Here is a 19,481-nt window from a genome sequence, read left to right as displayed (position 1 = left end):
CCCCTAAGGTATCTCTGTGCGAGCAGAAGGAGATGCGTGATAAAAACATGTACAGGTCCAGAATGCTTGTGAGAGGCACAGAGTTAGCCCTGGTTCATGAAATAAGAAGTGATTCTCTTGTTGTGTGTGACTGTGGCAGATGCAGAGGTGAATCACCCCGGACTGGGCCTAAGCCATGTCCAGCCTGCAGTCATTTAGTGAAACATTGTCGAATCTTGTTTGAGTGTGATGATTCCGAGGGGCTTTCTTTCTCTCATTTGAATGTAAATCCCAGAGATGTAAAAAGAGTTGAGTGTATGGATTGTGAGAGCGGCCACCTGGTAAAATGGGCACATCTAGGTAAATTAGAATGTGAGGAAGGTGTCCCTATTAAGCGTGTACAAGTGTCTTGTAGGTATAAAGTCAAGACCATGGCGACCCACACCTGTGATGCCAAACGCTGGATAAAGGGGCCTGTGGTGGTTTTCGCTGAGCCAACCAGGGACGAACCCAGAACAGAAATGGAGTCCTGCTGGGAACGAGCTGAAGCCTTGGACATGGATTGGATGATTTAAATATATTAATGAAATGCATGTACTATAATCATTTGTAAATGTTTAGTAGTTTTTAGTTTGTATGTGTAATATTCAATAGTTTTAGTTTATAGCCATTGCTGTAAGAATGCTTTCTCTGTATGACCTTTTAACTGGAGCCGGGACTGCCTGACACTCTAACTCAGTCAGCTCTAAACCGTCTCTTATCAAGATGGGCATAGCTCCAGAATAGGGTGCTGAGATTTCTATTGAAACTTTCTAGCCTGAATAACAGAATAATGCTATATTACTAAATACATGTTAACATGCTTGTTCTAAGTGATATAGATTGTTGTGGTAACATATAATCATAGGTAGTGATAATTATTGTTAGTATGAGATACTATGAACAATGTTTATGTATAAGATCATATGATTCACTTTGCTTAATATGATAGTATACCTGAAGCTCTTTTTTACCAAGATGAGCATGGTTAAAAACTAAGTCCTAATTCAATGAAAAGAATTACTGTGTGCTTGCATTCAAGAATTATAACTTCTGAATATAAAGGGAAAAGGAGTTAGGAGTATTTTTAAGTAAAGGATTAAAAGACCTCGCTTTAAGTAGGTTTCTGCTTGTAGTTCAGTTTTAAAATAAGTAGGTGAGTAAGAACAGCCTAGAGTAAAAGCAGACTCTAACTTAAGAGAAATAAGCATTGTCAGAAGATACACCACGAATAGAGAGCAGAAAAATTGAATAAAATTCTATTGTAATATTGCTGATATACTGCTGCTAGCAGAAAGTAATAAGGTTAGCAGCCATATACTATAAGAAGTAACGCACTAATTTGACTTTGAGGTTAAAAGATGCAGCATAAAGAAAGTTGTGGTAGAACATATAAAATAAAAGAATTGAATAAATAATGAAGAATAAAAAGCAGGAGGTAGGTTTCAGAAGAATAAACTATGTGACCTGTCTTCTTGAACTCTCTATCAGCCTGCCCTTGGAGAGATTAATATTAGCTGCTGGAAAGCCTTTTTGGTGGGAGGAAGCCGGAATTTTCTTATCAGAAGGATTACAGTACCGAAGGCCTGACTACACATGTAGGGTGTTAGAATGGATGGTCTTAACACCTAAAATAACTAGTCGAAGGGCAAAGGAGGCATAGGTATAGATTTATAGAAACATCCATCACTACCAAACTTGGCAAGGGAGGAGATGTCTTTAACGAACTGGATTTAGCCAGTATGAATATAGCTGGAAAATACAGGGTCATCTAAGTGTCAATTGAGTTCAGACAATTGGGGCCCATAGGAGAGAAAGGCATTACAACTTCACAGCTCAGTAAAATAGTTGGGTTTTTCATAAAAGGAAAAAACTCTATACTAGAAGAGATATAGAATAAAAGTTCCCTATAATACTGGCTAAACATACACCAGTAAGGAAAGGAGGAAACTAATTTGAGTGAGATGACATGAAGGAATATATTTTTGAAAGCCAAGTTCATGTAATCCATTATAACCATTATAAACTATAAACTGCTATATTATGATATAAACTGTTGGTGTTGCATATATTCAAAAACACCACTTTTCCTATATTGGTGTTACATATATCTAAAACACCACTTCTTTTTGTAATACACACATATTAAGTAGTGAATCAAAACAGCAAGGATTTTGTGAACTCTGCTTTACCTGAATTCTTCGGATAAAGGAGGGGGCAAGGATGAGTGGGTGAGATCATGGGCCAGTGTTGATTTATTGGTATATGAGTGGGACTGGAAAGTTGGTTGAATTCCTTATAGATTACTGTTTGCTAAGAGATAAGGACTGTCCATGGGGATTGATGATTGGGACTAATTGGGGCCTCTCATTGCTCACAATGGGACAAAAATTGTATAAAAACCCTGAGCTGATTACACTAGAGCACCACAATCAAGACTCGGCTTTGCAGAGCCACGTGGTCCATCCTTTGCAGATCTCCACAGAACAGTCCTTCTCTTTTGTTCACGCTACTCTTCCTTATAATAGGAGGTAAGCATATTAATGGTATTATTGTGTCTCACATTTATTGGTTATATTGCTATGAGGTTTTGAAACTATGTTTTGGTATTAAGAGTGTTATATTGAATGTGCTGAAACATAGCAGTGGGTGCTTGTAGGATATTTGCTTAGCCAGCCTGAGGGCTGCACTGAATACATATAATTGTATTATGTTATTGAAGTATTAAATGCTGAAGCTTGTAATAAACTTAGGATTGCTAATTATTGTTACATGTTTTCGGGTTTTAGTGGTATGCGCAAACTACTAAACCAATATTAAAGGCATTTTAATAAAACGAAGGAGCGCTGATGTTGCTCTGATTCGTAAAACTTTGAATAAATGAGTCTGAGTGATTTTCTTGATTAAATAAAAAGGTTTTAAGGACACACCGCTCGTCCAGTGCTCGAACATAAACCACTAGGAGTTTTAAACATCTCTGTCCTCCTTAACGTCTCCCCTGAGTTAAGAGTGTGTGCAGAGCAAATAATATAATAAAAGAGAACGTGAAAAGTGAAAACGTGACACCTCCACACATTTCAATTGTAAAATGTAATTACAAAAATATAATGCCTGCAGCACTTGATATTCCCAGGTGGTCTCCCATCCAAGTACTAACCAAGCCCAACATTGCTTAGCTTCTGAGATCAGACGAGATCAGGCTTATTCAAGGTGGTGTGGCCGCAGGCGATTGCATTTCTGCTTTCATGACTTTTATGTTTAGTGAGCTGGGGGTGATTCCTCCAAAATTTCCTTTTGTCCTCCACACATTTCAATTGTAAAATGTAATGCCTGCAGCACTTGATATTCCCAGGTGGTCTCCCATCCAAGTACTAACCAAGCCCAACATTGCTTAGCTTCTGAGATCAGGCTTATTCAAGGTGGTGTGGCCGCAGGCGATTGCATTTCTGCTTTCATGACTTTTATGTTTAGTGAGCTGGGGGTGATTCCTCCAAAATTTCCTTTTGTCCTCCACACATTTCAATTGTAAAATGTAATTACAAAAATGTAATGCCTGCAGCACTTGATATTCCCAGGTGGTCTCCCATCCAAGTACTAACCAAGCCCAACATTGCTTAGCTTCTGAGATCAGACGAGATCAGGCTTATTCAAGGTGGTGTGGCCGCAGGCGATTGCATTTCTGCTTTCATGACTTTTATGTTTAGTGAGCTGGGGGTGATTCCTCCAAAATTTCCTTTTGTCCTCCACACATTTCAATTGTAAAATGTAATGCCTGCAGCACTTGATATTCCCAGGTGGTCTCCCATCCAAGTACTAACCAAGCCCAACATTACTTAGCTTCTGAAATCAGACGAGACAAGGCTTATTCAAGGTGGTGTGGCCGCAGGCGATTGCATTTCTGCTTTCATGACTTTTATGTTTAGTGAGCTGGGGGTGATTCCTCCAAAATTTCCTTTTGTCCTCCACACATTTCAATTGTAAAATGTAATTACAAAAATGTAATGCCTGCAGCACTTGATATTCCCAGGTGGTCTCCCATCCAAGTACTAACCAAGCCCAACATTGCTTAGCTTCTGAGATCAGACGAGATCAGGCTTATTCAAGGTGGTGTGGCCGCAGGCGACTGCTTTTCTGCTTTCATGACTTTTATGTTTAGTGAGCTGGGGGTGATTCCTCCAAAATTTCCTTTTGTCCTCCACACATTTCAATTGTAAAATGTAATTACAAAAATGTAATGCCTGCAGCACTTGATATTCCCAGGTGGTCTCCCATCCAAGTACTAACCAAGCCCAACATTGCTTAGCTTCTGAGATCAGGCTTATTCAAGGTGGTGTGGCCGCAGGCGATTGCATTTCTGCTTTCATGACTTTTATGTTTAGTGAGCTGGGGGTGATTCCTCCAAAATTTCCTTTTGTCCTCCACACATTTCAATTGTAAAATGTAATTACAAAAATGTAATGCCTGCAGCACTTGATATTCCCAGGTGGTCTCCCATCCAAGTACTAACCAAGCCCAACATTGCTTAGCTTCTGAGATCAGACGAGATCAGGCTTATTCAAGGTGGTGTGGCCGCAGGCGAGTGCATTGCTGCTTTCATGACTTTTATGTTTAGTGAGCTGGGGGTGATTCCTCCAAAATTTCCTTTTGTCCTCCACACATTTCAATTGTAAAATGTAATGCCTGCAGCACTTGATATTCCCAGGTGGTCTCCCATCCAAGTACTAACCAAGCCCAACATTGCTTAGCTTCTGAGATCAGACGAGATCAGGCTTATTCAAGGTGGTGTGGCCGCAGGCGATTGCATTTCTGCTTTCATGACTTTTATGTTTAGTGAGCTAGGGGTGATTCCTCCAAAATTTCCTTTTGTCCTCCACACATTTCAATTGTAAAATGTAATGCCTGCAGCACTTGATATTCCGAGGTGGTCTCCCATCCAAGTAAGAACCAAGACCAACATTGCTTAGCTTCTGAGATCAGACGAGATCAGGCTTATTCAAGGTGGTGTGGCCGCAGGCGATTGCATTTCAGCTTTCATGACTTTTATGTTTAGTGAGCTGGGGGTGATTCCTCCAAAATTTCCTTTTGTCCTCCACACATTTCAATTGTAAAATGTAATGCCTGCAGCACTTGATATTCCCAGGTGGTCTCCCATGCAAGTACTAACCAAGCCCAACATTGCTTAGCTTTTGAGATCAGACGAGATCAGGCTTATTCAAGGTGGTGTGGCCGCAGGCGATTGCATTTCTGCTTTCATGACTTTTATGTTTAGTGAGCTGGGGGTGATTCCTCCAAAATTTCCTTTTGTCCTCCACACATTTCAATTGTAAAATGTAATTACAAAAATGTAATGCCTGCAGCACTTGATATTCCCAGGTGGTCTCCCATCCAAGTACTAACCAAGCCCAACATTGCTTAGCTTCTGAGATCAGACGAGATCAGGCTTATTCAAGGTGGTGTGGCCGCAGGCGATTGCATTTCTGCTTTCATGACTTATGTTTAGTGAGCTGGGGGTGATTCCTCCAAAATTTCCTTTTGTCCTCCACACATTTCAATTGTAAAATGTAATGCCTGCAGCACTTGATATTCCCAGGTGGTCTCCCATCCAAGTACTAACCAAGCCCAACATTGCTTAGCTTCTGAGATCAGACGAGATCAGGCTTATTCAAGGTGGTGTGGCCGCAGGCGATTGCTGTTCTGCTTTCATGACTTTTATGTTTAGTGAGCTGGGGGTGATTCCTCCAAAATTTCCTTTTGTCCTCCACACATTTCAATTGTAAAATGTAATGCCTGCAGCACTTGATATTCCCAGGTGGTCTCCCATCCAAGTACTAACCAAGCCCAACATTGCTTAGCTTCTGAGATCAGACGAGATCAGGCTTATTCAAGGTGGTGTGGCCGCAGGCGATTGCATTTCTGCTTTCATGACTTTTATGTTTAGTGAGCTGGGGGTGATTCCTCCAAAATTTCCTTTTGTCCTCCACACATTTCAATTGTAAAATGTAATGCCTGCAGCACTTGATATTCCCAGGTGGTCTCCCATCCAAGTACTAACCAAGCCCAACATTGCTTAGCTTCTGAGATCAGACGAGATCAGGCTTATTCAAGGTGGTGTGGCCGCAGGCGATTGCATTTCTGCTTTCATGACTTTTATGTTTAGTGAGCTGGGGGTGATTCCTCCAAAATTTCCTTTTGTCCTCCACACATTTCAATTGTAAAATGTAATGCCTGCAGCACTTGATATTCCCAGGTGGTCTCCCATCCAAGTACTAAAAAGCCCAACATTGCTTAGCTTCTGAGATCAGACGAGATCAGGCTTATTCAAGGTGGTGTGGCCGCAGGCGATTGCATTTCTGCTTTCATGACTTTTATGTTTAGTGAGCTGGGGGTGATTCCTCCAAAATTTCCTTTTGTCCTCCACACATTTCAATTGTAAAATGTAATTACAAAAATGTAATGACTGCAGTACTTGATATTCCCAGGTGGTCTCCCATCCAAGTACTAACCAAGCCCAACATTGCTTAGCTTCTGAGATCAGACGAGATCAGGCTTATTCAAGGTGGTGTGGCCGCAGGCGATTGCATTTCTGCTTTCATGACTTTTATGTTTAGTGAGCTGGGGGTGATTCCTCCCAAATTTCCTTTTGTCCTCCACACATTTCAATTGTAAAATGTAATGCCTGCAGCACTTGATATTCCCAGGTGGTCTCCCATCCAAGTACTAACCAAGCCCGACATTGCTTAGCTTCTGAGATCAGACGAGATCAGGCTTATTCAAGGTGGTGTGGCCGCAGGCGATTGCTGTTCTGCTTTCATGACTTTTATGTTTAGTGAGCTGGGGGTGATTCCTCCAAAATTTCCTTTTGTCCTCCACACATTTCAATTGTAAAATGTAATGCCTGCAGCACTTGATATTCCCAGGTGGTCTCCCATCCAAGTACTAACCAAGCCCAACATTGCTTAGCTTCTGAGATCAGACGAGATCAGGCTTATTCAAGGTGGTGTGGCCGCAGGCGATTGCATTTCTGCTTTCATGACTTTTATGTTTAGTGAGCTGGGGGTGATTCCTCCAAAATTTCCTTTTGTCCTCCACACATTTCAATTGTAAAATGTAATGCCTGCAGCACTTGATATACCCAGGTGGTCTCCCATCCAAGTACTAACCAAGCCCAACATTGCTTAGCTTCTGAGATCAGACGAGATCAGGCTTATTCAAGGTGGTGTGGCCGCAGGCGATTGCATTTCTGCTTTCATGACTTTTATGTTTAGTGAGCTGGGGGTGATTCCTCCAAAATTTCCTTTTGTCCTCCACACATTTCAATTGTAAAATGTAATGCCTGCAGCACTTGATATTCCCAGGTGGTCTCCCATCCAAGTACTAACCAAGCCCAACATTGCTTAGCTTCTGAGATCAGACGAGATCAGGCTTATTCAAGGTGGTGTGGCCGCAGGCGATTGCATTTCTGCTTTCATGACTTTTATGTTTAGTGAGCTGGGGGTGATTCCTCCAAAATTTCCTTTTGTCCTCCACACATTTCAATTGTAAAATGTAATGCCTGCAGCACTTGATATTCCCAGGTGGTCTCCCATCCAAGTACTAACCAAGCCCAACATTGCTTAGCTTCTGAGATCAGACGAGATCAGGCTTATTCAAGGTGGTGTGGCCGCAGGCGATTGCATTTCTGCTTTCATGACTTTTATGTTTAGTGAGCTGGGGGTGATTCCTCCAAAATTTCCTTTTGTCCTCCACACATTTCAAATGTAAAATGTAATTACAAAAATGTAATGCCTGCAGCACTTGATATTCCCAGGTGGTCTCCCATCCAAGTACTAACCAAGCCCAACATTGCTTAGCTTCTGAGATCAGATGAGATCAGGCTTATTCAAGGTGGTGTGGCCGCAGGCGATTGCATTTCTGCTTTCATGACTTTTATGTTTAGTGAGCTGGGGGTGATTCCTCCAAAATTTCCTTTTGTCCTCCACACATTTCAATTGTAAAATGTAATGCCTGCAGCACTTGATATTCCCAGGTGGTCTACCATCCAAGTACTAACCAAGCCCAACATTGCTTAGCTTCTGAGATCAGACGAGATTAGGCTTATTCAAGGTGGTGTGGCCGCAGGCGATTGCTGTTTTGCTTTCATGACTTTTATGTTTAGTGAGCTGGGGGTGATTCCTCCAAAATTTCCTTTTGTCCTCCACACATTTCAATTGTAAAATGTAATGCCTGCAGCACTTGATATTCCCAGGTGGTCTCCCATCCAAGTACTAACCAAGCCCAACATTGCTTAGCTTCTGAGATCAGACGAGATCAGGCTTATTCAAGGTGGTGTGGCCGCAGGCGATTGCATTTCTGCTTTCATGACTTTTATGTTTAGTGAGCTGGGGGTGATTCCTCCAAAATTTCCTTTTGTCCTCCACACATTTCAATTGTAAAATGTAATGCCTGCAGCACTTGATATTCCCAGGTGGTCTCCCATCCAAGTACTAACCAAGCCCAACATTGCTTAGCTTCTGAGATCAGACGAGATCAGGCTTATTCAAGGTGGTGTGGCCGCAGGCGATTGCATTTCTGCTTTCATGACTTTTATGTTTAGTGAGCTGGGGGTGATTCCTCCAAAATTTCCTTTTGTCCTCCACACATTTCAATTGTAAAATGTAATTACAAAAATGTAATGCCTGCAGCACTTGATATTCCCAGGTGGTCTCCCATCCAAGTACTAACCAAGCCCAACATTGCTTAGCTTCTGAGATCAGACGAGATCAGGCTTATTCAAGGTGGTGTGGCCGCAGGCGATTGCATTTCTGCTTTCATGACTTTTATGTTTAGTGAGCTGGGGGTGATTCCTCCAAAATTTCCTTTTGTCCTCCACACATTTCAATTGTAAAATGTAATGCCTGCAGCACTTGATATTCCCAGGTGGTCTCCCATCCAAGTACTAACCAAGCCCAACATTGCTTAGCTTCTGAGATCAGACGAGATCAGGCTTATTCAAGGTGGTGTGGCTGCAGGCGATTGCATTTCTGCTTTCATGACTTTTATGTTTAGTGAGCTGGGGGTGATTCCTCCAAAATTTCCTTTTGTCCTCCACACATTTCAATTGTAAAATGTAATTACAAAAATGTAATGCCTGCAGCACTTGATAGTCCCAGGTGGTCTCCCATCCAAGTACTAACCAAGCCCAACTTTGCGTAGCTTCTGAGATCAGACGAGATCAGGCTTATTCAAGGTGGTGTGGCCGCAGGCGATTGCATTTCTGCTTTCATGACTTTTATGTTTAGTGAGCTGGTGGTGATTCCTCCAAAATTTCCTTTTGTCCTCCACACATTTCAATTGTAAAATGTAATTACAAAAATGTAATGCCTGCAGCACTTGATATTCCCAGGTGGTCTCCCATCCAAGTACTAACCAAGCCCAACTTTGCTTAGCTTCTGAGATCAGACGAGATCAGGCTTATTCAAGGTGGTGTGGCCGCAGGCGATTGCATTTCTGCTTTCATGACTTTTATGTTTAGTGAGCTGGGGGTGATTCCTCCAAAATTTCCTTTTGTCCTCCACACATTTCAATTGTAAAATGTAATTACAAAAATGTAATGCCTGCAGCACTTGATATTCCCAGGTGGTCTCCCATCCAAGTACTAACCAAGCCCAACATTGCTTAGCTTCTGAGATCAGACGAGATCAGGCTTATTCAAGGTGGTGTGGCCGCAGGCGATTGCATTTCTGCTTTCATGACTTTTATGTTTAGTGAGCTGGGGGTGATTCCTCCAAAATTTCCTTTTGTCCTCCACACATTTCAATTGTAAAATGTAATTACAAAAATGTAATGCCTGCAGCACTTGATATTCCCAGGTGGTCTCCCATCCAAGTACTAACCAAGCCCAACATTGCTTAGCTTCTGAGATCAGACGAGATCAGGCTTATTCAAGGTGGTGTGGCCGCAGGCGATTGCATTTTTGCTTTCATGACTTTTATGTTTAGTGAGCTGGGGGTGATTCCTCCAAAATTTCCTTTTGTCCTCCACACATTTCAATTGTAAAATGTAATGCCTGCAGCACTTGATATTCCCAGGTGGTCTCCCATCCAAGTACTAACCAAGCCCAACATTGCTTAGCTTCTGAGATCAGACGAGATCAGGCTTATTCAAGGTGGTGTGGCCGCAGGCGATTGCATTTCTGCTTTCATGACTTTTATGTTTAGTGAGCTGGGGGTGATTCCTCCAAAATTTCCTTTTGTCCTCCACACATTTCAATTGTAAAATGTAATGCCTGCAGCACTTGATATTCCCAGGTGGTCTCCCATCCAAGTACTAACCAAGCCCAACATTGCTTAGCTTCTGAGATCAGACGAGATCAGGCTTATTCAAGGTGGTGTGGCCGCAGGCGATTGCATTTCTGCTTTCATGACTTTTATGTTTAGTGAGCTGGGGGTGATTCCTCCAAAATTTCCTTTTTTCCTCCACACATTTCAATTGTAAAATGTAATTACAAAAATGTAATGCCTGCAACACTTGATATTCCCAGGTGGTCTCCCATCCAAGTACTAACCAAGCCCAACATTGCTTAGCTTCTGAGATCAGACGAGATCAGGCTTATTCAAGGTGGTGTGGCCGCAGGCGATTGCTGTTCTGCTTTCATGACTTTTATGTTTAGTGAGCTGGGGGTGATTCCTCCAAAATTTCCTTTTGTCCTCCACACATTTCAATTGTAAAATGTAATTACAAAAATGTAATGCCTGCAGCACTTGATATTCCCAGGTGGTCTCCCATCCAAGTACTAACCAAGCCCAACATTGCTTAGCTTCTGAGATCAGACGAGATCAGGCTTATTCAAGGTGGTGTGGCCGCAGGCGATTGCATTTCTGCTTTCATGACTTTTATGTTTAGTGAGCTGGGGGTGATTCCTCCAAAATTTCCTTTTGTCCTCCACACATTTCAATTGTAAAATGTAATGCCTGCAGCACTTGATATTCCCAGGTGGTCTCCCATCCAAGTACTAACCAAGCCCAACATTGCTTAGCTTCTGAGATCAGACGAGATCAGGCTTATTCAAGGTGGTGTGGCCGCAGGCGATTGCTGTTCTGCTTTCATGACTTTTATGTTTAGTGAGCTGGGGGTGATTCCTCCAAAATTTCCTTTTGTCCTCCACACATTTCAATTGTAAAATGTAATGCCTGCAGCACTTGATATTCCCAGGTGGTCTCCCATCCAAGTACTAACCAAGCCCAACATTGCTTAGCTTCTGAGATCAGACGAGATCAGGCTTATTCAAGGTGGTGTGGCCGCAGGCGATTGCATTTCTGCTTTCATGACTTTTATGTTTAGTGAGCTGGGGGTGATTCCTCCAAAATTTCCTTTTGTCCTCCACACATTTCAATTGTAAAATGTAATTACAAAAATGTAATACCTGCAGCACTTGATATTCCCAGGTGGTCTCCCATCCAAGTACTAACCAAGCCCAACATTGCTTAGCTTCTGAGATCAGACGAGATCAGGCTTATTCAAGGTGGTGTGGCCGCAGGCGATTGCATTTCTGCTTTCATGACTTTTATGTTTAGTGAGCTGGGGGTGATTCCTCCAAAATTTCCTTTTGTCCTCCACACATTTCAATTGTAAAATGTAATGCCTGCAGCACTTGATATTCCCAGGTGGTCTCCCATCCAAGTACTAACCAAGCCCAACATTGCTTAGCTTCTGAGATCAGACGAGATCAGGCTTATTCAAGGTGGTGTGGCCGCAGGCGATTGCATTTCTGCTTTCATGACTTTTATGTTTAGTGAGCTGGGGGTGATTCCTCCAAAATTTCCTTTTGTCCTCCACACATTTCAATTGTAAAATGTAATTACAAAAATGTAATGCCTGCAGCACTTGATATTCCCAGGTGGTCTCCCATCCAAGTACTAACCAAGCCCAACATTGCTTAGCTTCTGAGATCAGACGAGATCAGGCTTATTCAAGGTGGTGTGGCCGCAGGCGATTGCATTTCTGCTTTCATGACTTTTATGTTTAGTGAGCTGGGGGTGATTCCTCCAAAATTTCCTTTTGTCCTCCACACATTTCAATTGTAAAATGTAATGCCTGCAGCACTTGATATTCCCAGGTGGTCTCCCATCCAAGTACTAACCAAGCCCAACATTGCTTAGCTTCTGAGATCAGACGAGATCAGGCTTATTCAAGGTGGTGTGGCCGCAGGCGATTGCATTTCTGCTTTCATGACTTTTATGTTTAGTGAGCTGGGGGTGATTCCTCCAAAATTTCCTTTTGTCCTCCACACATTTCAATTGTAAAATGTAATTACAAAAATGTAATGCCTGCAGCACTTGATATTCCCAGGTGGTCTCCCATCCAAGTACTAACCAAGCCCAACATTGCTTAGCTTCTGAGATCAGACGAGATCAGGCTTATTCAAGGTGGTGTGGCCGCAGGCGATTGCATTTCTGCTTTCATGACTTTTATGTTTAGTGAGCTGGGGGTGATTCCTCCAAAATTTCCTTTTGTCCTCCACACATTTCAATTGTAAAATGTAATGCCTGCAGCACTTGATATTCCCAGGTGGTCTCCCATCCAAGTACTAACCAAGCCCAACATTACTTAGCTTCTGAGATCAGACGAGATCAGGCTTATTCAAGGTGGTGTGGCCGCAGGCGATTGCATTTCTGCTTTCATGACTTTTATGTTTAGTGAGCTGGGGGTGATTCCTCCAAAATTTCCTTTTGTCCTCCACACATTTCAATTGTAAAATGTAATTACAAAAATGTAATGCCTGCAGCACTTGATATTCCCAGGTGGTCTCCCATCCAAGTACTAACCAAGCCCAACATTGCTTAGCTTCTGAGATCAGACGAGATCAGGCTTATTCAAGGTGGTGTGGCCGCAGGCGATTGCATTTCTGCTTTCATGACTTTTATGTTTAGTGAGCTGGGGGTGATTCCTCCAAAATTTCCTTTTGTCCTCCACACATTTCAATTGTAAAATGTAATGCCTGCAGCACTTGATATTCCCAGGTGGTCTCCCATCCAAGTACTAACCAAGCCCAACATTGCTTAGCTTCTGAGATCAGACGAGATCAGGCTTATTCAAGGTGGTGTGGCCGCAGGCGATTGCATTTCTGCTTTCATGACTTTTATGTTTAGTGAGCTGGGGGTGATTCCTCCAAAATTTCCTTTTGTCCTCCACACATTTCAATTGTAAAATGTAATGCCTGCAGCACTTGATATTCCCAGGTGGTCTCCCATCCAAGTACTAACCAAGCCCAACATTGCTTAGCTTCTGAGATCAGACGAGATCAGGCTTATTCAAGGTGGTGTGGCCGCAGGCGATTGCGTTTCTGCTTTCATGACTTTTATGTTTAGTGAGCTGGGGGTGATTCCTCCAAAATTTCCTTTTGTCCTCCACACATTTCAATTGTAAAATGTAATTACAAAAATGTAATGCCTGCAGCACTTGATATTCCCAGGTGGTCTCCCATCCAAGTACTAACCAAGCCCAACATTGCTTAGCTTCTGAGATCAGACGAGATCAGGCTTATTCAAGGTGGTGTGGCCGCAGGCGATTGCATTTCTGCTTTCATGACTTTTATGTTTAGTGAGCTGGGGGTGATTCCTCCAAAATTTCCTTTTGTCCTCCACACATTTCAATTGTAAAATGTAATGCCTGCAGCACTTGATATTCCCAGGTGGTCTCCCATCCAAGTACTAACCAAGCCCAACATTGCTTAGCTTCTGAGATCAGACGAGATCAGGCTTATTCAAGGTGGTGTGGCCGCAGGCGATTGCATTTCTGCTTTCATGACTTTTATGTTTAGTGAGCTGGGGGTGATTCCTCCAAAATTTCCTTTTGTCCTCCACACATTTCAATTGTAAAATGTAATGCCTGCCGCACTTGATATTCCCAGGTGGTCTCCCATCCAAGTACTAACCAAGCCCAACATTACTTAGCTTCTGAGATCAGACGAGATCAGGCTTATTCAAGGTGGTGTGGCCGCAGGCGATTGCATTTCTGCTTTCATGACTTTTATGTTTAGTGAGCTGGGGGTGATTCCTCCAAAATTTCCTTTTGTCCTCCACACATTTCAATTGTAAAATGTAATTACAAAAATGTAATGCCTGCAGCACTTGATATTCCCAGTTGGTCTCCCATCCAAGTACTAACCAAGCCCAACATTGCTTAGCTTCTGAGATCAGACGAGATCAGGCTTATTCAAGGTGGTGTGGCCGCAGGCGATTGCATTTCTGCTTTCATGACTTTTATGTTTAGTGAGCTGGGGGTGATTCCTCCAAAATTTCCTTTTGTCCTCCACACATTTCAATTGTAAAATGTAATGCCTGCAGCACTTGATATTCCCAGGTGGTCTCCCATCCAAGTACTAACCAAGCCCAACATTGCTTAGCTTCTGAGATCAGACGAGATCAGGCTTATTCAAGGTGGTGTGGCCGCAGGCGATTGCATTTCTGCTTTCATGACTTTTATGTTTAGTGAGCTGGGGGTGATTCCTCCAAAATTTCCTTTTGTCCTCCACACATTTCAATTGTAAAATGTAATGCCTGCAGCACTTGATATTCCCAGGTGGTCTCCCATCCAAGTACTAACCAAGCCCAACATTGCTTAGCTTCTGAGATCAGACGAGATCAGGCTTATTCAAGGTGGTGTGGCCGCAGGCGATTGCATTTCTGCTTTCATGACTTTTATGTTTAGTGAGCTGGGGGTGATTCCTCCAAAATTTCCTTTTGTCCTCCACACATTTCTATTGTAAAATGTAATGCCTGCAGCACTTGATATTCCCAGGTGGTCTCCCATCCAAGTACTAACCAAGCCCAACATTGCTTAGCTTCTGAGATCAGACGAGATCAGGCTTATTCAAGGTGGTGTGGCCGCAGGCGATTGCATTTCTGCTTTCATGACTTTTATGTTTAGTGAGCTGGGGGTGATTCCTCCAAAATTTTCTTTTGTCCTCCACACATTTCAATTGTAAAATGTAATTACAAAAATGTAATGCCTGCAGCACTTGATATTCCCAGGTGGTCTCCCATCCAAGTACTAACCAAGCCCAACATTGCTTAGCTTCTGAGATCAGACGAGATCAGGCTTATTCAAGGTGGTGTGGCCGCAGGCGATTGCATTTCTGCTTTCATGACTTTTATTTTTAGTGAGCTGGGGGTGATTCCTCCAAAATTTCCTTTTGTCCTCCACACATTTCAATTGTAAAATGTAATGCCTGCAGCACTTGATATTCCCAGGTGGTCTCCCATCCAAGTACTAACCAAGCCCAACATTGCTTAGCTTCTGAGATCAGACGAGATCAGGCTTATTCAAGGTGGTGTGGCCGCAGGCGATTGCATTTCTGCTTTCATGACTTTTATGTTTAGTGAGCTGGGGGTGATTCCTCCAAAATTTCCTTTTGTCCTCCACACATTTCAATTGTAAAATGTAATTACAAAAATGTAATGCCTGCAGCACTTGATATTCCCAGGTGGTCTCCCATCCAAGTACTAACCAAGCCCAACATTGCTTAGCTTCTGAGATCAGACGAGATCAGGCTTATTCAAGGTGGTGTGGCCGCAGGCGATTGCGTTTCTGCTTTCATGACTTTTATGTTTAGTGAGCTGGGGGTGATTCCTCCAAAATTTCCTTTTGTCCTCCACACATTTCAATTGTAAAATGTAATTACAAAAATGTAATGCCTGCAGCACTTGATATTCCCAGGTGGTCTCCCATCCAAGTACTAACCAAGCCCAACATTGCTTAGCTTCTGAGATCAGACGAGATCAGGCTTATTCAAGGTGGTGTGGCCGCAGGCGATTGCATTTCTGCTTTCATGACTTTTATGTTTAGTGAGCTGGGGGTGATTCCTCCAAAATTTCCTTTTGTCCACACATTTCAATTGTAAAATGTAATTACAAAAATGTAATGCCTGCAGCACTTGATATTCCCAGGTGGTCTCCCATCCAAGTACTAACCAAGCCCAACATTGCTTAGCTTCTGAGATCAGGCTTATTCAAGGTGGTGTGGCCGCAGGCGATTGCATTTCTGCTTTCATGACTTTTATGTTTAGTGAGCTGGGGGTGATTCCTCCAAAATTTCCTTTTGTCCTCCACACATTTCAATTGTAAAATGTAATGCCTGCAGCACTTGATATTCCCAGGTGGTCTCCCATCCATGTACTAACCAAGCCCAACATTGCTTAGCTTCTGAGATCAGACGAGATCAGGCTTATTCAAGGTGGTGTGGCCGCAGGCGATTGCATTTCTGCTTTCATGACTTTTATGTTTAGTGAGCTGGGGGTGATTCCTCCAAAATTTCCTTTTGTCCTCTTCACATTTCAATTGTAAAATGTAATGCCTGCAGCACTTGATATTCCCAGGTGGTCTCCCATCCAAGTACTAACCAAGCCCAACATTGCTTAGCTTCTGAGATCAGACGAGATCAGGCTTATTCAAGGTGGTGTGGCCGCAGGCGATTGCATTTCTGCTTTCATGACTTTTATGTTTAGTGAGCTGGGGGTGATTCCTCCAAAATTTCCTTTTGTCCTCCACACATTTCAATTGTAAAATGTAATTACAAAAATGTAATGCCTGCAGCACTTGATATTCCCAGGTGGTCTCCCATCCAAGTACTAACCAAGCCCAACATTGCTTAGCTTCTGAGATCAGACGAGATCAGGCTTATTCAAGGTGGTGTGGCCGCAGGCGATTGCGTTTCTGCTTTCATGACTTTTATGTTTAGTGAGCTGGGGGTGATTCCTCCAAAATTTCCTTTTGTCCTCCACACATTTCAATTGTAAAATGTAATTACAAAAATGTAATGCCTGCAGCACTTGATATTCCCAGGTGGTCTCCCATCCAAGTACTAACCAAGCCCACCATTGCTTAGCTTCTGAGATCAGACGAGATCAGGCTTATTCAAGGTGGTGTGGCCGCAGGCGATTGCATTTCTGCTTTCATGACTTTTATGTTTAGTGAGCTGGGGGTGATTCCTCCAAAATTTCCTTTTGTCCTCCACACATTTCAATTGTAAAATGTAATTACAAAAATGTAATGCCTGCAGCACTTGATATTCCCAGGTGGTCTCCCATCCAAGTACTAACCAAGCCCAACATTGCTTAGCTTCTGAGATCAGACGAGATCAGGCTTATTCAAGGTGGTGTGGCCGCAGGCGATTGCATTCCTGCTTTCATGACTTTTATGTTTAGTGAGCTGGGGGTGATTCCTCCAAAATTTCCTTTTGTCCTCCACACATTTCAATTGTAAAATGTAATGCCTGCAGCACTTGATATTCCCAGGTGGTCTCCCATCCAAGTACTAACCAAGCCCAACATTGCTTAGCTTCTGAGATCAGACGAGATCAGGCTTATTCAAGGTGGTGTGGCCGCAGGTGATTGCATTTCTGCTTTCATGACTTTTATGTTTAGTGAGCTGGGGGTGATTCCTCCAAAATTTCCTTTTGTCCTCCACACATTTCAATTGTAAAATGTAATTACAAAAATGTAATGCCTGCAGCACTTGATATTCCCAGGTGGTCTCCCATCCAAGTACTAACCAAGCCCAACATTGCTTAGCTTCTGAGATCAGACGAGATCAGGCTTATTCAAGGTGGTGTGGCCGCAGGCGATTGCATTTCTGCTTTCATGACTTTTATGTTTAGTGAGCTGGGGGTGATTCCTCCAAAATTTCCTTTTGTCCTCCACACATTTCAATTGTAAAATGTAATGCCTGCAGCACTTGATATTCCCAGGTGGTCTCCCATCCAAGTACTAACCAAGCCCAACATTGCTTAGCTTCTGAGATCAGACGAGATCAGGCTTATTCAAGGTGGTGTGGCCGCAGGCGATTGCATTTCTGCTTTCATGACTTTTATGTTTAGTGAGCTGGGGGTGATTCCTCCAAAATTTCCTTTTGTCCTCCACACATTTCAATTGTAAAATGTAATTACAAAAATGTAATGCCTGCAGCACTTGATATTCCCAGGTGGTCTCCCATCCAAGTACTAACCAAGCCCAACATTGCTTAGCTTCTGAGATCAGACGAGATCAGGCTTATTCAAGGTGGTGTGGCCGCAGGCGTTTGCATTCCTGCTTTCATGACTTTTATGTTTAGTGAGCTGGGGGTGATTCCTCCAAAATTTCCTTTTGTCCTCCACACATTTCAATTGTAAAATGTAATGCCTGCAGCACTTGATATTCCCAGGTGGTCTCCCATCCAAGTACTAACCAAGCCCAACATTGCTTAGCTTCTGAGATCAGACGAGATCAGGCTTATTCAAGGCGGTGTGGCCGCAGGCGATTGCATTTCTGCTTTCATGACTTTTATGTTTAGTGAGCTGGGGGTGATTCCCAAAATTTCCTTTTGTCCTCCACACATTTCAATTGTAAAATGTAATTACAAAAATGTAATGCCTGCAGCACTTGATATTCCCAGGTGGTCTCCCATCCAAGTACTAACCAAGCCCAACATTGCTTAGCTTCTGAGATCAGACGAGATCAGGCTTATTCAAGGTGGTGTGGCCGCAGGCGATTGCATTTCTGCTTTCATGACTTTTATGTTTAGTGAGCTGGGGGTGATTCCTCCAAAATTTCCTTTTGTCCTCCACACATTTCAATTGTAAAATGTAATTACAAAAATGTAATGCCTGCAGCACTTGATATTCCCAGGTGGTCTCCCATCCAAGTACTAACCAAGCCCAACATTGCTTAGCTTCTGAGATCAGACGAGATCAGGCTTATTCAAGGTGGTGTGGCCGCAGGCGATTGCATTTCTGCTTTCATGACTTTTATGTTTAGTGAGCTGGGGGTGATTCCTCCAAAATTTCCTTTTGTCCTCCACACATTTCAATTGTAAAATGTAATTACAAAAATGTAATGCCTGCAGCACTTGATATTCCCAGGTGGTCTCCCATCCAAGTACTAACCAAGCCCAACATTGCTTAGCTTCTGAGATCAGACGAGATCAGGCTTATTCAAGGTGGTGTGGCCGCAGGCGATTGCTTTCCTGCTTTCATGACTTTTATGTTTAGTGAGCTGGGGGTGATTCCTCCAAAATTTCCTTTTGTCCTCCACACATTTCAATTGTAAAATGTAATTACAAAAATGTAATGCCTGCAGCACTTGATATTCCCAGGTGGTCTCCCATCCAAGTACTAACCAAGCCCAACATTGCTTAGCTTCTGAGATCAGACGAGATCAGGCTTATTCAAGGTGGTGTAGCCGCAGGCGATTGCATTTCTGCTTTCATGACTTTTATGTTTAGTGAGCTGGGGGTGATTCCTCCAAAATTTCCTTTTGTCCTCCACACATTTCAATTGTAAAATGTAATGCCTGCAGCACTTGATATTCCCAGGTGGTCTCCCATCCAAGTACTAACCAAGCCCAACATTGCTTAGCTTCTGAGATCAGACGAGATCAGGCTTATTCAAGGTGGTGTGGCCGCAGGCGATTGCTGTTCTGCTTTCATGACTTTTATGTTTACTGAGCTGGG

The 19,481-nt window shown here is 42.8% G+C and overlaps 65 non-coding genes and 8 pseudogenes across 65 annotated transcripts; all 73 read right to left on the bottom strand.

The window, feature by feature from the left end:
- Positions 1-3,126: 3,126 nt before the first annotated feature.
- On the bottom strand, positions 3,127-3,245 carry LOC131714424 (5S ribosomal RNA). The gene has a single exon (XR_009315216.1). It is a non-coding gene; the product is annotated as a 5S ribosomal RNA (ribosomal RNA).
- A 100-nt stretch (positions 3,246-3,345) lies between these two features.
- LOC131714537 (5S ribosomal RNA) lies at positions 3,346-3,454 on the bottom strand (annotated as a pseudogene).
- A 114-nt stretch (positions 3,455-3,568) lies between these two features.
- Positions 3,569-3,687, bottom strand: LOC131714414 (5S ribosomal RNA). Its single transcript, XR_009315215.1, has one exon. It is a non-coding gene; the product is annotated as a 5S ribosomal RNA (ribosomal RNA).
- A 100-nt stretch (positions 3,688-3,787) lies between these two features.
- Positions 3,788-3,906, bottom strand: LOC131714393 (5S ribosomal RNA; annotated as a pseudogene).
- A 114-nt stretch (positions 3,907-4,020) lies between these two features.
- Positions 4,021-4,139, bottom strand: LOC131714403 (5S ribosomal RNA). The gene has a single exon (XR_009315214.1). It is a non-coding gene; the product is annotated as a 5S ribosomal RNA (ribosomal RNA).
- Positions 4,140-4,253: 114 nt separating this feature from the next.
- Positions 4,254-4,362, bottom strand: LOC131714536 (5S ribosomal RNA; annotated as a pseudogene).
- Positions 4,363-4,476: 114 nt separating this feature from the next.
- On the bottom strand, positions 4,477-4,595 carry LOC131714395 (5S ribosomal RNA). The gene has a single exon (XR_009315213.1). It is a non-coding gene; the product is annotated as a 5S ribosomal RNA (ribosomal RNA).
- Positions 4,596-4,695: 100 nt separating this feature from the next.
- On the bottom strand, positions 4,696-4,814 carry LOC131714385 (5S ribosomal RNA). The gene has a single exon (XR_009315212.1). It is a non-coding gene; the product is annotated as a 5S ribosomal RNA (ribosomal RNA).
- Positions 4,815-4,914: 100 nt separating this feature from the next.
- LOC131714336 (5S ribosomal RNA) lies at positions 4,915-5,033 on the bottom strand (annotated as a pseudogene).
- Positions 5,034-5,133: 100 nt separating this feature from the next.
- On the bottom strand, positions 5,134-5,252 carry LOC131712733 (5S ribosomal RNA). Its single transcript, XR_009314622.1, has one exon. It is a non-coding gene; the product is annotated as a 5S ribosomal RNA (ribosomal RNA).
- A 114-nt stretch (positions 5,253-5,366) lies between these two features.
- On the bottom strand, positions 5,367-5,485 carry LOC131714374 (5S ribosomal RNA). The gene has a single exon (XR_009315211.1). It is a non-coding gene; the product is annotated as a 5S ribosomal RNA (ribosomal RNA).
- Positions 5,486-5,583: 98 nt separating this feature from the next.
- On the bottom strand, positions 5,584-5,702 carry LOC131714363 (5S ribosomal RNA). Its single transcript, XR_009315210.1, has one exon. It is a non-coding gene; the product is annotated as a 5S ribosomal RNA (ribosomal RNA).
- A 100-nt stretch (positions 5,703-5,802) lies between these two features.
- LOC131714352 (5S ribosomal RNA) lies at positions 5,803-5,921 on the bottom strand. The gene has a single exon (XR_009315209.1). It is a non-coding gene; the product is annotated as a 5S ribosomal RNA (ribosomal RNA).
- A 100-nt stretch (positions 5,922-6,021) lies between these two features.
- LOC131714340 (5S ribosomal RNA) lies at positions 6,022-6,140 on the bottom strand. The gene has a single exon (XR_009315207.1). It is a non-coding gene; the product is annotated as a 5S ribosomal RNA (ribosomal RNA).
- A 100-nt stretch (positions 6,141-6,240) lies between these two features.
- On the bottom strand, positions 6,241-6,358 carry LOC131713855 (5S ribosomal RNA; annotated as a pseudogene).
- A 114-nt stretch (positions 6,359-6,472) lies between these two features.
- Positions 6,473-6,591, bottom strand: LOC131712383 (5S ribosomal RNA). Its single transcript, XR_009314276.1, has one exon. It is a non-coding gene; the product is annotated as a 5S ribosomal RNA (ribosomal RNA).
- Positions 6,592-6,691: 100 nt separating this feature from the next.
- LOC131709856 (5S ribosomal RNA) lies at positions 6,692-6,810 on the bottom strand. Its single transcript, XR_009311720.1, has one exon. It is a non-coding gene; the product is annotated as a 5S ribosomal RNA (ribosomal RNA).
- A 100-nt stretch (positions 6,811-6,910) lies between these two features.
- On the bottom strand, positions 6,911-7,029 carry LOC131714329 (5S ribosomal RNA). The gene has a single exon (XR_009315206.1). It is a non-coding gene; the product is annotated as a 5S ribosomal RNA (ribosomal RNA).
- A 100-nt stretch (positions 7,030-7,129) lies between these two features.
- On the bottom strand, positions 7,130-7,248 carry LOC131711959 (5S ribosomal RNA). Its single transcript, XR_009313848.1, has one exon. It is a non-coding gene; the product is annotated as a 5S ribosomal RNA (ribosomal RNA).
- Positions 7,249-7,348: 100 nt separating this feature from the next.
- LOC131714318 (5S ribosomal RNA) lies at positions 7,349-7,467 on the bottom strand. Its single transcript, XR_009315205.1, has one exon. It is a non-coding gene; the product is annotated as a 5S ribosomal RNA (ribosomal RNA).
- Positions 7,468-7,567: 100 nt separating this feature from the next.
- On the bottom strand, positions 7,568-7,686 carry LOC131714307 (5S ribosomal RNA). Its single transcript, XR_009315204.1, has one exon. It is a non-coding gene; the product is annotated as a 5S ribosomal RNA (ribosomal RNA).
- A 114-nt stretch (positions 7,687-7,800) lies between these two features.
- On the bottom strand, positions 7,801-7,919 carry LOC131717553 (5S ribosomal RNA). Its single transcript, XR_009316440.1, has one exon. It is a non-coding gene; the product is annotated as a 5S ribosomal RNA (ribosomal RNA).
- A 100-nt stretch (positions 7,920-8,019) lies between these two features.
- LOC131713508 (5S ribosomal RNA) lies at positions 8,020-8,138 on the bottom strand (annotated as a pseudogene).
- A 100-nt stretch (positions 8,139-8,238) lies between these two features.
- On the bottom strand, positions 8,239-8,357 carry LOC131714298 (5S ribosomal RNA). Its single transcript, XR_009315203.1, has one exon. It is a non-coding gene; the product is annotated as a 5S ribosomal RNA (ribosomal RNA).
- A 100-nt stretch (positions 8,358-8,457) lies between these two features.
- LOC131714287 (5S ribosomal RNA) lies at positions 8,458-8,576 on the bottom strand. The gene has a single exon (XR_009315202.1). It is a non-coding gene; the product is annotated as a 5S ribosomal RNA (ribosomal RNA).
- Positions 8,577-8,690: 114 nt separating this feature from the next.
- Positions 8,691-8,809, bottom strand: LOC131714277 (5S ribosomal RNA). The gene has a single exon (XR_009315201.1). It is a non-coding gene; the product is annotated as a 5S ribosomal RNA (ribosomal RNA).
- Positions 8,810-8,909: 100 nt separating this feature from the next.
- LOC131720662 (5S ribosomal RNA) lies at positions 8,910-9,028 on the bottom strand. The gene has a single exon (XR_009319559.1). It is a non-coding gene; the product is annotated as a 5S ribosomal RNA (ribosomal RNA).
- Positions 9,029-9,142: 114 nt separating this feature from the next.
- LOC131713878 (5S ribosomal RNA) lies at positions 9,143-9,261 on the bottom strand (annotated as a pseudogene).
- Positions 9,262-9,375: 114 nt separating this feature from the next.
- Positions 9,376-9,494, bottom strand: LOC131718581 (5S ribosomal RNA). The gene has a single exon (XR_009317478.1). It is a non-coding gene; the product is annotated as a 5S ribosomal RNA (ribosomal RNA).
- Positions 9,495-9,608: 114 nt separating this feature from the next.
- LOC131714266 (5S ribosomal RNA) lies at positions 9,609-9,727 on the bottom strand. The gene has a single exon (XR_009315200.1). It is a non-coding gene; the product is annotated as a 5S ribosomal RNA (ribosomal RNA).
- A 114-nt stretch (positions 9,728-9,841) lies between these two features.
- On the bottom strand, positions 9,842-9,960 carry LOC131714256 (5S ribosomal RNA). The gene has a single exon (XR_009315199.1). It is a non-coding gene; the product is annotated as a 5S ribosomal RNA (ribosomal RNA).
- Positions 9,961-10,060: 100 nt separating this feature from the next.
- Positions 10,061-10,179, bottom strand: LOC131714245 (5S ribosomal RNA). The gene has a single exon (XR_009315198.1). It is a non-coding gene; the product is annotated as a 5S ribosomal RNA (ribosomal RNA).
- A 100-nt stretch (positions 10,180-10,279) lies between these two features.
- On the bottom strand, positions 10,280-10,398 carry LOC131714233 (5S ribosomal RNA). Its single transcript, XR_009315196.1, has one exon. It is a non-coding gene; the product is annotated as a 5S ribosomal RNA (ribosomal RNA).
- A 114-nt stretch (positions 10,399-10,512) lies between these two features.
- On the bottom strand, positions 10,513-10,631 carry LOC131710462 (5S ribosomal RNA). The gene has a single exon (XR_009312334.1). It is a non-coding gene; the product is annotated as a 5S ribosomal RNA (ribosomal RNA).
- A 114-nt stretch (positions 10,632-10,745) lies between these two features.
- Positions 10,746-10,864, bottom strand: LOC131714222 (5S ribosomal RNA). Its single transcript, XR_009315195.1, has one exon. It is a non-coding gene; the product is annotated as a 5S ribosomal RNA (ribosomal RNA).
- A 100-nt stretch (positions 10,865-10,964) lies between these two features.
- On the bottom strand, positions 10,965-11,083 carry LOC131714211 (5S ribosomal RNA). The gene has a single exon (XR_009315194.1). It is a non-coding gene; the product is annotated as a 5S ribosomal RNA (ribosomal RNA).
- A 100-nt stretch (positions 11,084-11,183) lies between these two features.
- LOC131714201 (5S ribosomal RNA) lies at positions 11,184-11,302 on the bottom strand. Its single transcript, XR_009315193.1, has one exon. It is a non-coding gene; the product is annotated as a 5S ribosomal RNA (ribosomal RNA).
- Positions 11,303-11,416: 114 nt separating this feature from the next.
- On the bottom strand, positions 11,417-11,535 carry LOC131710407 (5S ribosomal RNA). The gene has a single exon (XR_009312279.1). It is a non-coding gene; the product is annotated as a 5S ribosomal RNA (ribosomal RNA).
- Positions 11,536-11,635: 100 nt separating this feature from the next.
- LOC131714190 (5S ribosomal RNA) lies at positions 11,636-11,754 on the bottom strand. The gene has a single exon (XR_009315192.1). It is a non-coding gene; the product is annotated as a 5S ribosomal RNA (ribosomal RNA).
- A 114-nt stretch (positions 11,755-11,868) lies between these two features.
- Positions 11,869-11,987, bottom strand: LOC131714179 (5S ribosomal RNA). The gene has a single exon (XR_009315191.1). It is a non-coding gene; the product is annotated as a 5S ribosomal RNA (ribosomal RNA).
- A 100-nt stretch (positions 11,988-12,087) lies between these two features.
- On the bottom strand, positions 12,088-12,206 carry LOC131714168 (5S ribosomal RNA). The gene has a single exon (XR_009315190.1). It is a non-coding gene; the product is annotated as a 5S ribosomal RNA (ribosomal RNA).
- Positions 12,207-12,320: 114 nt separating this feature from the next.
- On the bottom strand, positions 12,321-12,439 carry LOC131714157 (5S ribosomal RNA). The gene has a single exon (XR_009315189.1). It is a non-coding gene; the product is annotated as a 5S ribosomal RNA (ribosomal RNA).
- A 100-nt stretch (positions 12,440-12,539) lies between these two features.
- LOC131710753 (5S ribosomal RNA) lies at positions 12,540-12,658 on the bottom strand. The gene has a single exon (XR_009312635.1). It is a non-coding gene; the product is annotated as a 5S ribosomal RNA (ribosomal RNA).
- Positions 12,659-12,772: 114 nt separating this feature from the next.
- LOC131714146 (5S ribosomal RNA) lies at positions 12,773-12,891 on the bottom strand. The gene has a single exon (XR_009315188.1). It is a non-coding gene; the product is annotated as a 5S ribosomal RNA (ribosomal RNA).
- A 100-nt stretch (positions 12,892-12,991) lies between these two features.
- LOC131714135 (5S ribosomal RNA) lies at positions 12,992-13,110 on the bottom strand. The gene has a single exon (XR_009315187.1). It is a non-coding gene; the product is annotated as a 5S ribosomal RNA (ribosomal RNA).
- A 100-nt stretch (positions 13,111-13,210) lies between these two features.
- LOC131714123 (5S ribosomal RNA) lies at positions 13,211-13,329 on the bottom strand. Its single transcript, XR_009315185.1, has one exon. It is a non-coding gene; the product is annotated as a 5S ribosomal RNA (ribosomal RNA).
- A 114-nt stretch (positions 13,330-13,443) lies between these two features.
- On the bottom strand, positions 13,444-13,562 carry LOC131714114 (5S ribosomal RNA). Its single transcript, XR_009315184.1, has one exon. It is a non-coding gene; the product is annotated as a 5S ribosomal RNA (ribosomal RNA).
- A 100-nt stretch (positions 13,563-13,662) lies between these two features.
- LOC131714103 (5S ribosomal RNA) lies at positions 13,663-13,781 on the bottom strand. The gene has a single exon (XR_009315183.1). It is a non-coding gene; the product is annotated as a 5S ribosomal RNA (ribosomal RNA).
- Positions 13,782-13,881: 100 nt separating this feature from the next.
- On the bottom strand, positions 13,882-14,000 carry LOC131712997 (5S ribosomal RNA). The gene has a single exon (XR_009314884.1). It is a non-coding gene; the product is annotated as a 5S ribosomal RNA (ribosomal RNA).
- Positions 14,001-14,114: 114 nt separating this feature from the next.
- LOC131710592 (5S ribosomal RNA) lies at positions 14,115-14,233 on the bottom strand. The gene has a single exon (XR_009312474.1). It is a non-coding gene; the product is annotated as a 5S ribosomal RNA (ribosomal RNA).
- Positions 14,234-14,333: 100 nt separating this feature from the next.
- LOC131714093 (5S ribosomal RNA) lies at positions 14,334-14,452 on the bottom strand. The gene has a single exon (XR_009315182.1). It is a non-coding gene; the product is annotated as a 5S ribosomal RNA (ribosomal RNA).
- Positions 14,453-14,552: 100 nt separating this feature from the next.
- On the bottom strand, positions 14,553-14,671 carry LOC131714082 (5S ribosomal RNA). The gene has a single exon (XR_009315181.1). It is a non-coding gene; the product is annotated as a 5S ribosomal RNA (ribosomal RNA).
- Positions 14,672-14,771: 100 nt separating this feature from the next.
- LOC131714071 (5S ribosomal RNA) lies at positions 14,772-14,890 on the bottom strand. Its single transcript, XR_009315180.1, has one exon. It is a non-coding gene; the product is annotated as a 5S ribosomal RNA (ribosomal RNA).
- Positions 14,891-15,004: 114 nt separating this feature from the next.
- LOC131714060 (5S ribosomal RNA) lies at positions 15,005-15,123 on the bottom strand. Its single transcript, XR_009315179.1, has one exon. It is a non-coding gene; the product is annotated as a 5S ribosomal RNA (ribosomal RNA).
- A 100-nt stretch (positions 15,124-15,223) lies between these two features.
- On the bottom strand, positions 15,224-15,342 carry LOC131714049 (5S ribosomal RNA). Its single transcript, XR_009315178.1, has one exon. It is a non-coding gene; the product is annotated as a 5S ribosomal RNA (ribosomal RNA).
- Positions 15,343-15,456: 114 nt separating this feature from the next.
- Positions 15,457-15,575, bottom strand: LOC131714038 (5S ribosomal RNA). Its single transcript, XR_009315177.1, has one exon. It is a non-coding gene; the product is annotated as a 5S ribosomal RNA (ribosomal RNA).
- A 114-nt stretch (positions 15,576-15,689) lies between these two features.
- Positions 15,690-15,808, bottom strand: LOC131714027 (5S ribosomal RNA). Its single transcript, XR_009315176.1, has one exon. It is a non-coding gene; the product is annotated as a 5S ribosomal RNA (ribosomal RNA).
- A 111-nt stretch (positions 15,809-15,919) lies between these two features.
- LOC131714535 (5S ribosomal RNA) lies at positions 15,920-16,028 on the bottom strand (annotated as a pseudogene).
- Positions 16,029-16,128: 100 nt separating this feature from the next.
- On the bottom strand, positions 16,129-16,247 carry LOC131711702 (5S ribosomal RNA). The gene has a single exon (XR_009313590.1). It is a non-coding gene; the product is annotated as a 5S ribosomal RNA (ribosomal RNA).
- Positions 16,248-16,347: 100 nt separating this feature from the next.
- On the bottom strand, positions 16,348-16,466 carry LOC131714015 (5S ribosomal RNA). Its single transcript, XR_009315174.1, has one exon. It is a non-coding gene; the product is annotated as a 5S ribosomal RNA (ribosomal RNA).
- Positions 16,467-16,580: 114 nt separating this feature from the next.
- Positions 16,581-16,699, bottom strand: LOC131714005 (5S ribosomal RNA). The gene has a single exon (XR_009315173.1). It is a non-coding gene; the product is annotated as a 5S ribosomal RNA (ribosomal RNA).
- Positions 16,700-16,813: 114 nt separating this feature from the next.
- LOC131710639 (5S ribosomal RNA) lies at positions 16,814-16,932 on the bottom strand. Its single transcript, XR_009312521.1, has one exon. It is a non-coding gene; the product is annotated as a 5S ribosomal RNA (ribosomal RNA).
- A 114-nt stretch (positions 16,933-17,046) lies between these two features.
- Positions 17,047-17,165, bottom strand: LOC131713994 (5S ribosomal RNA). The gene has a single exon (XR_009315172.1). It is a non-coding gene; the product is annotated as a 5S ribosomal RNA (ribosomal RNA).
- A 100-nt stretch (positions 17,166-17,265) lies between these two features.
- LOC131710810 (5S ribosomal RNA) lies at positions 17,266-17,384 on the bottom strand. Its single transcript, XR_009312692.1, has one exon. It is a non-coding gene; the product is annotated as a 5S ribosomal RNA (ribosomal RNA).
- Positions 17,385-17,498: 114 nt separating this feature from the next.
- On the bottom strand, positions 17,499-17,617 carry LOC131713983 (5S ribosomal RNA). Its single transcript, XR_009315171.1, has one exon. It is a non-coding gene; the product is annotated as a 5S ribosomal RNA (ribosomal RNA).
- A 100-nt stretch (positions 17,618-17,717) lies between these two features.
- LOC131713977 (5S ribosomal RNA) lies at positions 17,718-17,836 on the bottom strand. The gene has a single exon (XR_009315170.1). It is a non-coding gene; the product is annotated as a 5S ribosomal RNA (ribosomal RNA).
- Positions 17,837-17,950: 114 nt separating this feature from the next.
- On the bottom strand, positions 17,951-18,069 carry LOC131713970 (5S ribosomal RNA). Its single transcript, XR_009315169.1, has one exon. It is a non-coding gene; the product is annotated as a 5S ribosomal RNA (ribosomal RNA).
- Positions 18,070-18,169: 100 nt separating this feature from the next.
- LOC131720626 (5S ribosomal RNA) lies at positions 18,170-18,288 on the bottom strand. Its single transcript, XR_009319523.1, has one exon. It is a non-coding gene; the product is annotated as a 5S ribosomal RNA (ribosomal RNA).
- Positions 18,289-18,400: 112 nt separating this feature from the next.
- On the bottom strand, positions 18,401-18,519 carry LOC131713959 (5S ribosomal RNA). Its single transcript, XR_009315168.1, has one exon. It is a non-coding gene; the product is annotated as a 5S ribosomal RNA (ribosomal RNA).
- A 114-nt stretch (positions 18,520-18,633) lies between these two features.
- On the bottom strand, positions 18,634-18,752 carry LOC131713948 (5S ribosomal RNA). Its single transcript, XR_009315167.1, has one exon. It is a non-coding gene; the product is annotated as a 5S ribosomal RNA (ribosomal RNA).
- Positions 18,753-18,866: 114 nt separating this feature from the next.
- LOC131713937 (5S ribosomal RNA) lies at positions 18,867-18,985 on the bottom strand. Its single transcript, XR_009315166.1, has one exon. It is a non-coding gene; the product is annotated as a 5S ribosomal RNA (ribosomal RNA).
- Positions 18,986-19,099: 114 nt separating this feature from the next.
- Positions 19,100-19,218, bottom strand: LOC131710264 (5S ribosomal RNA). The gene has a single exon (XR_009312135.1). It is a non-coding gene; the product is annotated as a 5S ribosomal RNA (ribosomal RNA).
- A 100-nt stretch (positions 19,219-19,318) lies between these two features.
- Positions 19,319-19,437, bottom strand: LOC131713926 (5S ribosomal RNA). The gene has a single exon (XR_009315165.1). It is a non-coding gene; the product is annotated as a 5S ribosomal RNA (ribosomal RNA).
- Between the last annotated feature and the right edge of the window lie 44 nt (positions 19,438-19,481).

Source organism: Acipenser ruthenus, chromosome 44 (genome assembly GCF_902713425.1).
Source record: "Acipenser ruthenus chromosome 44, fAciRut3.2 maternal haplotype, whole genome shotgun sequence".
NCBI lineage: Eukaryota > Metazoa > Chordata > Actinopteri > Acipenseriformes > Acipenseridae > Acipenser > Acipenser ruthenus.
This window is presented reverse-complemented; position numbering and strand designations above follow the sequence as displayed.